Source organism: Meriones unguiculatus, chromosome 14, assembly GCF_030254825.1.
Source record: "Meriones unguiculatus strain TT.TT164.6M chromosome 14, Bangor_MerUng_6.1, whole genome shotgun sequence".
NCBI lineage: Eukaryota > Metazoa > Chordata > Mammalia > Rodentia > Muridae > Meriones > Meriones unguiculatus.
The window spans coordinates 72,323,686-72,336,060 of record NC_083361.1 but is presented as its reverse complement, the minus strand read 5'-3'; positions in this window follow the sequence as shown (position 1 = coordinate 72,336,060).

The following is a 12,375-nucleotide window of genomic DNA, read 5'->3' as shown; positions in this document are numbered from 1 at the left end:
AGTCAGCCCACAGCACTGACAGGAGTTCTGTGCTGCTGGCACCGAACTCTCTGATGCTGTCCTGGATCTGACTCATCCTGAATCCTAAAGATCTAGCTGTTCATGGCATGAACTGCCCATGTACTCCTGCTGGTCCCATGAGTTGGAGAGCTCCTTGGAGTTCTGACAGGCTTGGCTCAGCCCAGTGTGGGCTGGGGTAAGGTCACTTTCCAATGCAGTCCATCTTCAGGAACTGTGGTCATGACAGAGCTCCTTGGCCCCCAGAAAGGTTATTACAATGATAAAGGTTTGGGAGGCCTCCACATTTTGATCTGAAGAAACTTTCTCCCTCTGACTCTCCCTGAGAGAGCACCTCTCAGGGAAAGTGTGGCCTCCTTGCAGGAGGAAAGAAATACTGGGTATGCAGGATAGAAGCCATATCCGGTGTCCAAGAATGTTGTGGGGAGGAGTAAGGAGAAGTGTAGTAGACTTGTAGGTCAAGGATTATGCTCCAGACTTGCTTGTCATTTCCATACCAAGTGACCTGTTTGGCAGATGTAGGCATGCTTTCTCCATTCTCAGACAGAACGAACACCAGGTGTCCCCAATTTCATTTCAGCCTGTTTTCAGGGAACCAACTGGTAATCTTCAGAAGGTAACCCCATGCCTGGTAGCAAGGATCCCAGGTGCACAACTTATGCCTCACATGGGATATGACCTATTGTTGGGACCTGGTGTGACTTGAAAAAGGCAGACAAAACACGTGTTGATCTTACCTGCCATTCAGCTGCCTCTACAGGCTGCCAAGACCTGAAGAGCAGCTGGAGAGGGCAGGAGGAGCCCTGATATCTGAAAATCCACCTACTATGCAGGTTTAAACCATAACATATTCAAATGTCAGTGATGTAACACATCCACATGAGGCTCATGAAGATTAACCCAGTAAAGAGGCTGCTTCCCTCCAAGGGATCCCAGCGTGTATCCAAGGTGTGAACACATGACGTCCCTTCTTAGCCAAGTCTACTTCCCTCACCAGATAGTATACATGAATCCTCTTGGTTTCTTTTCATTAACTCGTCTTGGACTTCAGTAGAGGGGAAGGGAAGAAGAAAAGGGAAGAAAGGAAGAAGGGATAAAGGAAGAAATGAGAGAGGAAGGAAAAAGAAGAAAGGATCAAAGAAGGAAGGAAGGAAGGAAGGAAGGAAGGAAGGAAGGAAGGAAGGAAGGAAATTAAGTGATTACATAAATGTGACTTGGGTGGTTAGGACAAACATGAGGGCACATGTAAGAACTCGGGAGAAGGGGGAGAAAACTATTGAGGCCAGCCCTGGCAGCCCAATGTGGACTTTTCAAGGAATTTTGTATATTTATGTTTTCTTTGTGAAATTTCCTAAGACAATGGTCCCAGGAGTATGGGCTATTGATTCACTTCAGGGATGAAGGATGAAGGTTAACTCATCCCTCCTGCTGCACATTGTTTCTGCCTCAAAGGTGTGTGTGCAGGAGGCTGCAGTGACCATAGCAGACCACAATCAGCACGGTGAGAGTCATTCCAAGACTATTTGTGTGGGTGAGTGGAACAGAAAAAAAAAAAAAACAATCTCTGCAAGGCTTAGTTTGGTCTAAATAAAAACATGATGGTGAAATCTATCATTTAGAGATGAACATGGTCACGTCTGGAAGGTTGAAAAGATCCTTTAAGGGTCACTCTTAACTTTTTCTAGCTTAGAAAAGAGGTTGCCCCAAGTGACAAAGTTGGGGTGGGGCTCACTTATTGATCCTTAGATGACCAGTCCAGTAGGAGCTTCAGCAAGAGAGTCCACAGTCTACTAACTAAACAGAGTAAGAGACAGACGACGGGCCCCAAATAATAATGGTGCAAATGGCTATAGCCTGGGTAGGATCAAAGGCCTGGACTTTGAAGCACTGTGTTCATACTTATATGCTTAAAATATCATTTTGCTAGATATAACACATACTACAGTTTTCTTTAACCAATTTGGGCACCTTTAAAAATTATTATTATTATTTACAATTTATCACTTTGCATCCCAGTTGTAGCCCCCTCCCCCATTTTCTCCTGGTCCCTCCCTCCCTCCCTCTTCTTTCTCTATCCCTATCCCCTGGTCCATTGATAGGGGAAGTCCTCTTCCCTTACAATTTGGGCACCTTTTAGTTTCTTTCCATATCCTGGCATCCTGAAGAAAAAGAGAAAATTAGTTCAAACCCTTCTCAACAATGCAATGTTTTGGCAAATGATCATTAATATCTTAATCTGTCATCAAGCATTCAAATATTCATATAACACCCAGTTGGTGCAAACAGGAACAAAAAACATAGGTTATGCAAATTAGACATTTTGGTCCTTTTAAATAATTTTCTCTCCATATGGGTACTGTTGTTTTAAGTTCCAACCAAATGATAGAACTTGCCATTGGCTGTCATGCTATTCATTTCTCTGGGCTGCAAAGGCCTGGAAACTCTTAAAACAATAACAGGGTCCCCATAGGCAGGTGGCAGCAGTGACTTGGTAAGAAAAGTGTTACCTTTTGTGGGGTTTATTTACCTGAAGGCGGATTAGTGTCAGGAGGGGATTTGAACTCAGAACCCCTAAACCCATTTGTGCAGTCTTCCCAGTAGGCATGCATAGGTTTGTACTTGTGGACTCAAGTCCTTATGAGCTTCAGCAGCAAAAGCTCATATGCTGTCCTGATTTCAGGCCTCCGCATGTCAGAGAATACCTGTCACTGCCAATGGCAGGCCCGATATGTCACTCTCACGGGCACACTTCCCAGAGGTGAAGTTGCTTGATTTTGAGAACATCTCACCTTTCACTCACCACCTCTTTTAGCTCATCTGCATTTGTTCTCCCCAGTTTGGTCCTGGGACTTGACGAGCATGGTGTGATGGCCTCCTGTCTTGTGTAGCTGCTGAGATGCCATCCACACCCAGGCTCTGGGAGATGTGCCCGCAATTCTCTCTTTTCTCCTCCATCATTAATTCATCACTCTGCACTGGGTGGGTCTTGCCAGCATCAAGTTATTTCGGGGCTCTGAGAGGTGATAGCAGCACGGTGGTGTGTCTCACACGTCAGGGACTGCAGTGGTCTGTTTGTAGGTCAGACAGTGGTTATCTGGAATCTGCCATGAGCTGGCTTGATTCTCTCAAACTTAGCCTTTGTTGCAGACGGAATCTAGCTACAGACAATATCGGATATTCAAAAAGCGACCGATGATAGCAAGACAAACAGACCAGGCAGTTGAAGAACATTGAGACAAGATCAGGGGCTGCTGCTGATGTCACAGGGAAGGCGTGTACCAGAGACTTTCATCAGATCTCACCTCTAACGTTACCTCCCCAAGAAACCTGGACTGACTAGTCTCCACCCACTGTAATCTTCCACAGCACCTAGCTCCCTCCCACAACAGACCGCATGGCCTCTCACTTCTCTATGTGTTCAGGTGGTTGAGGAACTGGAGAGTGGGAACTGCTGCTGACCGGAACCTCTCAAGGGAATGCTTGTAAGTGAGTTGGCCCAACATCTCCTCTCAAGAGCTGATCCTTATAAGTTTGCTACTCACCCAAGCTTCTCAGCAATTCGTTTTTCTCCACCTTAGCCTTTTGAGGTGCTGTGGATTCTACTTCCTTCTCATGTCTTAGCCCTGCATCTTCTCATCATTCTTTCTTCCATTGTCTGTATTCAGATCTCGTATTTGTAGGGCCTCTCTGTGTTGTATAATTTTCCTGGTACTTTTTAGAGTGTTCTTTTCTCTTGAAACCTCTGGCTTATTTATTTCTTTGTATCACTTGCTTGTGACACCAGCTTTGGCTTTTCTGCTATCGTTGCTACTTATAACCCAGTGGGAGAAGCAATTGAAACATACTGTGGCAATAACTGGCAAGCGAATGTGACAGCCAGCACAGTCTTCAGTTAGAAGAGTAGCATTTTGGAAGTTTGGACTGTGGACTCTGATTTCCTAAGTTCAAATCCCATCTCTGCTTCTTATTTAGCTTTATGAACTCAGACAATAATCTTTAAGCGCTAAGTTTCTTTGTCTATAAAATGTGGGTTATGCCAGGCTTGCCTTAGCAAGTGGAGAACAATGCCAGGCCTCCAGTACACATTTGCCGACTTGGCTTTGTGCTCTTGCTTTTATGCTTATTTATTTTTTTCTAATTATTCCTTGTTATATTGTTAAGATTTTTTTCAGGCTGCCCATTTTTTTTTTCATGTAGTTCAGCAGCGTTTTTGTTTTGTTTTGTTTTTGTTTGTTTGTTTTGCCAATATCTCTTTACTTGGATGAAAAATAAAATAAGAATTTTCATGTTTAACTCTGACCTGTGTATCCTTTGTGCACTCCTTGCCCCTCTGCTGGGTCCCTGAAAGTCAGGAGAGACGCGTGGAGACCCACTGTAAGAGGCAGGGCTGTCCCATCCTAGCCACCTTGCTCTGGCAAATGCAGCTACCCAGACCGGTGAAAGCTAACATGTGAGTGCATGATGGTAGTTTCACATGCCAACCTGAATGGTCTGCCGGATGCCCAGGTTAATCATGTTTGGGAGTGTTGAGACAGTGATTCTGGATGTGGGCTGAATAAAGCAGATAGCTCTTCCAATCTGGGAGTACCCCTGCCCCACCCATTGAGGATGTGTGTAGGCAGAACAAAATGGGGATAAAGGAAGAAATTGACTGGTTCTCCTGCCTTGATGCTTGAGCTTGGATGTCTAAGAATTCACTCTGGCTCATTCGGTTCTCAGGCCTTTAGTCTTCGGTACTGTCATCAGCATTCCTGGGTCTTTGACTTCAAGATGACAAAAAGCGGGGAATCTCAACCTTCATTATTATAGGGGCTGACTTCTGTCAAATTACATTCTCTGTCCGCTATCCATCTACACATGCACCCAACCATTACCTATCTCTCATGTTGCTTCTATTTCTCTGGAGAACACTGATTAATACAATGTTTTGGGGACAGTGTGTTATGAAATACTCAGTAACTGCCATGTGGGAATTTGTCAGGTAACTTTCTCCCAGGAGAGGTTTTTTGAGCTAGGAAGAACTTGTGGTCCACTGTCTTCTGTATCTAGTATTGGCAGATGCAACTGGCTCTCACATATAACTGGCAAACAGTTTTATCAAAACTCCTTTGGGACTCTCCCAATTTAGATACTCAAAATGTTATTTATTTATTTATTTTAGAACATGTCCATTGATTACTAATATACTTGTGTTGTCATTATTCTTTTGGTTCTCTCTGTGTGTGTGGCATGTGTGTGTGTGTGTGTGTGTGTGTGTGTGTGTGTGTGTGTATGTTTCTCTGTGTGTTGGTTTGAATGAAAATGGTTCCATAGGCTCATGGGGACTGGCACTATTGGGAGGCATGGCTTTGTTGTAATAGGCATGACCTTGCTGGAGGTAGTGTGTAACTAGGGAGTGGGCTTTGAGGTCTCAGAAGCTGAAGCCTTGCCCAGTGTGGCATTCTTTTCCTGCTGCCTGCCTATTCAGATGTAGAACTCTCAGCTCCTCCAGCACCATGTCTGCCTGCATATCTGCCTGTCTTCCCCATCCCTTTTCTTTTCTGCTTCTGGGACTACCACGAACATTTAGTAGACTTCAGATACAAAGAGCTCATCTTATTCCTTTTATCCCCACTTTCACCCCGGTTCTTTACTCTTCCATAATGCCAACACTAGATACAGAAGACAGTGGACGACAAGATCTTCCTAACTCAAAACAGCTCTCCTATCTGGGAGAAAATTACCTGACGAACTCCTGCATGGTAGTTACTGAGCATTTCATAACAACCGCCTCCAAACCATTATACTAATCAGTGTTCTCCAGAGAAACAGAAGCAACAGAAGAGATAGATGACGGATGGGTGGGTGGGTAAATGGATAGAGGGACAGGGAATGAAATGGAAATGCAGTTGCATTCTTGAATTCATCTTGTTCTAGGACAGTTTGTGTAAATTTTAACCCTTTCTCTTCCCACTGCAGGTTTCCCTAACTTTTTTCACCTCTAAAAAAAAAAAAAAAAAAAAAAACAAACTTTTCTTTGGAGATAGGACATCATATAGTTGAGGCTTGCCTTGAACTTGTTATTAAAGTAAGGCAGACTTTGACTTTCGGTCCCTCCTGCCTCTGCCTCCCACAGGCTGGAATTACAGGTTTTCTCGTGTATTTTAAAGTACATGTGTCTCATGGAGGAGTCATGCTTTCACTCAGCAGGCTGGTTCCTGTGAACAGCAGCCGGTGAAAAGGTGAAGAGCAAGGTCCTTGGAGCCAGACGGCCTGGGGTTAAGACCAGCTATGCACTCAGAGCCATGTAACCTGGAACAGGTGACTAAACTGCTCTGAGCTTCAGAGACTTCTAATGGGACAGCCAAACACTTGCCTCATATGGCTGAAATGGCAATTAGCTGAGATTAAAATTCACCTCACTTTTTAAACAGTCCTGGTATTTAGTATCACTATATTTGTAGCTGGTGAAAAGTGAAGCTGGGTTCTGGTCTCCTTTCTCCTCACACTCCACCTTTGTCCAGTGCTGAGACTGTGTGTCAGAGCCCTTCAACACTAGCGTACAGACTGGAGGCTTATGTTGCTACCCAGAAGTCTGGCTGGCCAAGGGTCAGGAGTACGGATTTAGAGCCCTAAGACTGAGAGCTTCCCAGGCCTGGATGCTTGCTCACTCACAGTTGTGTTGGTTTCTGGAGAGAAGGTAAGTTCCTCAGCTCATGCCTACATGTGGTCATTTGTTTTATGCTTCGTGGCTGGGAGCCAAAAGTGAGCACAGCCCAGAAATCGATCATGGCGGGGTGAAAAATGTTATATCAAGTCCATGGAGAATCCCTCACCTGTGAGCATCGCTCAGCTCAACAGGAAGAAGAGTCTCACAAGAGCTACGTTAAGATTGAGCTATGAAGACATGGTGAGCCACTCACAAAATAATAAATAGCACGAGTAAATACAACTCATGTGAGCTACCCAAGATCAGCAAGTTCAGAAGCTCATAGTGGAAGAAAAGCCAGATATTAGACTTTTGTTGTTGTTGTTGTTAAGGGATGCAGAGACTCAGTTTTACAACATGAAAGAGTTCAGGTTGTGTCAATGACACAACCGTACGTAACACTACAGGACTACCTGTTTGTAAACGGTAAGGATGAAAAATTTTATCTTCTTTTCTTTTTTTTTTTTTGACCACCATAAAAAAAGTAAAGTAGCGTATAGAGAAAATTGTGAAACTTGGACAGGGGCTGAAGTGTCAATATCTTAAGAGAAAATTTGAGAAACTGTTCATTCCAAGTCTTCAATTTGTCTAGGACTGGGGGAAACAATGGTGCTTTTGGCTGCAGTGTGAGTGCCAACAGTGTTCATAAATTACTTCTCCTAGATGTATTTCAAAAATCTTTTCCCCCCTTTCCTCAAGGGACCAACCCACTTTCAAATGTCAATATATATGTAAAGTAAAATACATAATATGAGAACTTGTAGAAATATATTCTTTCTAGCACTTCAGAAAAAAGGAAATTCAAATAGGAAGATTTTCTATCTACAGTCAGCACATTAGTAAAATTGCTTATAGTGATATTAATGGATAGTTGCATTTTTCTCTCTGGAAGAGATTCGGCTATACTGCAGCTCCTGCAGAGGACATGGTTTGGTCCCCAGGACTCATGTGGCGCTCACAACCATCTATAACTACAGCTTCAGGGGATCTAATTCAATCTTCTGAATTCCAAGGGCAGTAGGCATTCATGTGGTGCTCAAATATATATGTAAGCAAACAAACACAAATTTTAAAAGCATGTTTCAACATGGCTGGGGAGTAACTCTCAAAACAGCAGCCAGTGTGCAATAGTTTCCCCCTAGATCCAGAAACAAAAGGATGGCCTTTATCAATGTATTCTGGCTCTTGGAGTTTTCTACCACTCAGTCAAGAAAACAGGGGAAGCATAACGACGAGAAAGGGCAAGATAAACTATATATATATATATATTAAAGATAAACTATATATATATATACGTATTTTTTTTTTGCTTGCAATAGGCAAATAGAAAATACAGCAGAGTCCACAAGCAATAGCAATACAATTTATGGACTGCAGAGGGGAAACTTAACAAAGATCTGTGTCTTTATCTTCATAAATGCTCCTTTTCTATTTCCCAAACCACTTAAAAGTGTGGTTGGAGTAATTGAAGAGATATATCCAGACAATGGCAGTAATTATCAAGATACGAGTTCTTCCCAAATTAATTTATAAATAAAATGTTATTCCAATAATAAAAAAAAGACAGAGTATTTTCAGGACTTGTAAAATTGAATCCAAATTAACTTGAAATGATAGATGTCCAAAAAGAGTCAAGGTATTTTTGAGGAAATAAAAATGATAATGGCTGGGCTTATGCTATCAGTATTGATTGAAACCGGTGACAATTAAAACGGCTGGCTGGGATTCAGGAACAGGCGGCGAGATGGAAAAGACACTAAACGTTTTAACAAAATTAATATTTGATAGTAATGGCATTTCCCAGCAGTGACTAAAATAAAACTAATTTCAAACAAATAAAGCGAGAGCCTCAGACATATCTACGCATGCATACACATAGACAATTAATCCACATTAATTGCAGGTAGATGGAATATTTACACGTTAAAATGGTTTTGGGTGATAACTGAGGAAAAGGTGCTGCGTGTCACATGTGGAACTTATGTGACACTGACCCTGCAAGCCCACTGTCCCCGCTGGTACCTTGACAACAGCTGCAAAAGGCTGACAGCTATGCGCACCAAGGGGCGAATAAATGAATAATCATAGTGTCTGTAGGGCCCCAAAACCTTCACTGTTTCATTTAAGCCCCCACTGGAAAACATACCCGCAGTGCATGCAAAAAAGAAATAATATCTTCAGTGTATGAAGAACACTTTAAAATCAACAAGGGTGTGATAATCCTCCCCCAATAAAACCGAGATGGCTCAGTTAGCAAAGTGGTTACGATGCAGGCACGAGAATGTGAATTCGATTCCCAGCATCCACATTAAAGTCAGGCATAGTGTCATAACTCGGGGAAGCTAAAACAAGTGGATGCCTGGAGCTCACTGACTAACCAGCCTAGTGAGACCAGGAAGCCTTAAGTCCCAGTAAGAGACTCTGTCTCAATAAAGAAAAAGAAAAAGAGGGAGAGTGGACAGTATCTAGTGATGACAGTAGAGGCTGAGCATCAGGAAACACATTTACACACACACACGCACACACACACACACACACAAGCACCTACCTATACAGACATTCATATACACAAAAATAGACGTTTGAATGGTGTACAATAAAAGGACGTGCACAAACTTCCTGCAAATACAATTTAATCAACAAAATATCAGTGGAAAGGTACTGAGGCTTGGTGAAGACGCTGGTCACAGGCCTGTGCTTAGACATGGGAAACTTGCTTTCTGAAAAGAAGTTTGGCATTGTACAATATGCCTCTGAAATGTATTCATGCACACACCATTTGACTCCATCTTTCTTGGAGGAGTTTTTCTTTCTTCCAGGGATGTGCTCAAGAGTGTCCATGGGGTGAGTAGTTACCCGACAGTCAGCAGTAAAATTCTGACCATATCTAGTGATAGATCCATGTTAGCGAAGAATACGGAATCCTGCCTCTGACATAAACTCAGGGACCTGCTCTTTGATCACCTTCCCCTGAGCGGGGTGCAGCCTTACCAGACGACAGAAGAAGATAACCAGTCCTGATGAGACCTGATAGACTAGGATCAGAGGGAAAGGGATGGAAGACCTCCTCTATCAGTGGACTTGAGGAGGGGCATGAGAGGAGATGATGAAGGGAGGGTGGGATTAGGAGGGGACGAAGGGAGGGGGCTAGAGCTCTGATACAAAGAAAATAAACTGTAATTAATAAAACAATACATACATTTTGAAAAAGAATATGGAATCAGTGAAATGGAGTTACAAGGGATGGGGGAGGGGGACGGCTCCATGGCTCCATACCTGTTGTGCCGGTGTGAGGATCTGAGTCTGTATCTCCAGTGCCCACATGAAATTCTGGGCGTGGCCCTGAATACCTGTAAACCCAGTGCTGAGCGTGGGGACATAGAAACGGAAGAATTGCTAGGGCCAGCTAGCCTAGCAGAAAAACAGAGGGCTACAAGCTCAGTGAGAGAGCCTGTCTCAAGAGACGTGGGGGAGCAATGTCTAACATACCTCGTTAGCCTCTCCAGGCACAAACATAGAAATGAGCCTCTTTCACACGTACATGCATTAAGTATATAATGTGCATAACCACATATACATTTTTTTAAATGGAGGGGTGCTGCGAAAGAAAACTTGGCTTACAGGGTTGTCCTCCTGTGAGAAGAATGGCAGTTCACTGCTCTGGGTTGCCTACACCAGGGCCTTCTAGGGAACAGGATGCCGTCTTGGCTCTAGACCCACTGCTGCTCTCAGGGCAAGTGTAACTTCTACGTAAACAAGAGTGTGTCTTGTATCCTGAACAAATTAGGCCTCAACATATGCACACTAGACCCTACGGGATGGTGGTGCACCCAGCGATTTTAGGTATGGGAGGACATTCTTGTTGCTATGAATTTTCGTGATGTCCTTAGCTACCTGCCACTCAAGCGAGCATGCCATTAGGTACCGTGGCTGTATTCTGGGGACGAGGTGTGTATGGCTCCCCTGTATTAACCCCACAGTGGCTTCTGCTAACCTCAGCAACCTATATAAGCAGAAGACCCTCCCCATCTTAGACAAGTTGCCCCGATGGGACATGCGCAACTTCCTGGTGAGTTTACAGATTCACTGTCTCAATCAAAGCGCAACCTCCAAGCACCTGGCGCACCTCTAACACCCGGACGATGAGGGTGTGGCCCTGCAACTTCTAAGGGGATGAATGGTTTGTGGATTCTTTCCACCAGAAGATGGAAGTGCAGGGTTAGTCCTGGCTAGTGGACTATGAGGATCCTAAGAGCAAGTGCTGGCTTGGTAAGTGACTTTTCACACCTTGCTTTTCTCACAATCAGGGGTTCTGAATACATGGTCTCTACCGACAAGCTCTAAGCTAGTTTCTTCATGGTCTCCTGTATCTAAACAAGGGGCCACACTGACAGCCAAGGATACTGTGGAAGCCCTCGTTACCTATTCCAGCCTCTTCTGCAATGAGGAAGGGTCTCTTTTGGTCCCTGTGAGTCTGGACCCTGCTCTAAAACTGTTCCAACTTCCCACAGTCCCGTGCATTCCAACCTGCATCACAGGGCTTCACACAGATAACCAAATGGCAAGGGAGCACTTGATTTATGCAGCAGTTCTTGGGATGGCCTGACACCCTCCCTGCTTCAAGAGTGCCATGGATACATTGGCCCCATTCAGGGACCTCAGCAGAGTGCTCAGAAAGCCAGTTGGGATGAAGAGCCATTGAGCGAGATTATAGATGATCGACATTTTCTTTGATTTTTTCTTCTCTAAATATTTGAGCAAAAAGTGTTATGTGATTACAGGAAAATGATATGGTTAAAATAAGAAAGGGGGAGTGTCCACCCAGAGCACAGTCCTACATAAGGAAAACACAGCTACACAGAGCAACCTGGGGGAGAAGAAGAAGGAGGGAGGGGGAGAAGGAGGAAGGAATGGAGAGGGAGGGAGAGGCACAAAAAGAGGTTCCTTTGTATTCTTAATGAAGCCTTTTCATACACTATAAAGTTTAGCTGATACTAATTTGTTGTCAATACTAACATGCTCTAAACTCTCATTCCTAATCAGCTTTTCTTTGATGCTATGTTCATAACCTTATCAGCATTCTAGTTATACATCACCTGCCAGCAGTGACACCTGAATACCACCTGAGAGAGGGCTGGGAGAGAGAGAGACAGGGCGACACAGAGAAGGACACCAAGTCTACATGCTGATCCAGGTGTCGATTTAATGGACGTCGGGTTAACACTTAAGTAGGCAAAAAAGTACAAGCAGTTTCTCATGTAGGAGCTTTACTTGGTCAAAACATAGGAGAGCTCACTCAAGGTTACACAGAGCCTGCTGTCTGGTTACTATGGTTGTACAGAGTTTCTCGGGGTCAGAGCAGTCCGCTGTAGGACCACCAAGGTCCGTTTATGAGAAACTGGACTTTGGAAAATAGCCAAAGCCAAGAGGCCGAATTCCACTGCTCAGATGCCATTAACTCCAAATTTGCCATTAACTCCAAAAAGGCTGCCACACACAAGATAATCTGAAGAAATTTTGAGGATTCAGGCAAGAAAGACATGTTACATATCCATATCAAAGCATGTGAATTTCAATTATTTATTCAACAAATATTGGTTAGGTACAGAAAGTAGAATGGCTAGGTCTTGGAAAATAATGAGATACATACTTTGGGATTACGGCAAAGA